At 47.2% G+C, this 1,175-nt stretch overlaps 1 protein-coding gene across 3 annotated transcripts in view; it reads left to right on the top strand.

Annotated features, from left to right (window-relative positions):
* PAM (peptidylglycine alpha-amidating monooxygenase) overlaps positions 1-1,175 on the top strand; it is a 149,315-nt gene that overhangs the window by 55,914 nt on the left and 92,226 nt on the right. The gene's annotated exons all lie outside the window — the stretch shown is intronic.

Here is a 1,175-nt window from a genome sequence, read left to right as displayed (position 1 = left end):
TCTGGGCCCGGCCTCCACAGTTGGCCTCCCCTCCCTTCCCGGCCCTGGACAATGTGTGTTTTCCTGCAGAAGCCAACCTCTCCCCAGGAGCTGCATCTGGGCCTGGCCTCCACAGTTGGCCTCCCCTCCCTTCCCGGCCCTGAGCACTGTGCATTATCCTGCAGAACCCAACTTCCTCCCGAGGAGCTGTGTTTGGGCCCAGCCTCTGTAGTTGTCAGGCCTTTCAGATCTGCCTACACCCCCGTTTCTGACCTCTTTTGGTCCCAATTTTCCAAAACACAAACATGTAAAAGCAACATACTGTAGGCTACCAATGTTCTGAGCAAGTTCAACTCTATAATGGAAGAACCTAAGTGGCACAGTGTGATGGGAAACGTGTGGTTTTGAGTCATACACGTTGCTTATTAAACTGCATCTCCCAACAATCCCAGTTTCCACACGAGGCGCCATACACCCCTCCCCACGACAGCCTTACCAGAGTTTCCATGTGGTGACTGGCCCTTTGAGGGCTTATAAACACACCCAGGACACACAGCTGGTCACCGACAGCTGTGCCATTGAACTCCAGATGTGTCTCTCTGCCTCGGGACTTTCTTTCAGTGTAAGCATTATCTCTCAGCATTGACTCTGTAGATGAAGTGAACGTTTTGCTAAATAATGCATCACCCTGGTATGGTGCTTTGAGTTTTATAAAGTGAATAACTCTGCAAGGTGAGTGTAATTATCTCTGTTTTACAAGAGAGAAAAGTAAGGCTCGGTGAAATTAAGTGGCTTGCACTTAAGTATAAATGCACAGCCAGTACTCTTTAAAAATTCATGTGTATACAAGACATATATCCATGATCAAGGACCTGTTAGGTGGGGTACACTTGTGTCCCTCACTCTGCTCAGGGTAGGCGCTACTGGAACAGAGATCACCAAAGGAGAAATGTAGCCGACATTTCTTTTAGTACACGTCCAGCTTTCCACCAGGTTACTTGGGTTTATGAAGACTACGTGTGTAACACTTGGCTTTCTACTTGATGATACGGAGGACATTCACATGTGAACATGTCAAAGTAAAATTCTGTCTCTGCATATCTGCATATGGAATTCTGTCTCTGCATAGCTGCATATGGAATTCTGTCTCTGCATAGCTGCATATGGAATTCTGTCTCTGCATAGCTGCATATGGA

Source organism: Otolemur garnettii, unplaced genomic scaffold (assembly GCF_000181295.1).
Source record: "Otolemur garnettii isolate 467f Iridium unplaced genomic scaffold, OtoGar3 scaffold00030, whole genome shotgun sequence".
In the NCBI taxonomy this organism is placed as follows: domain Eukaryota; kingdom Metazoa; phylum Chordata; class Mammalia; order Primates; family Galagidae; genus Otolemur; species Otolemur garnettii.
The sequence above is the reverse complement of the archived record's forward strand: the minus strand, read 5'-3'. Positions and strand labels throughout refer to the sequence as shown.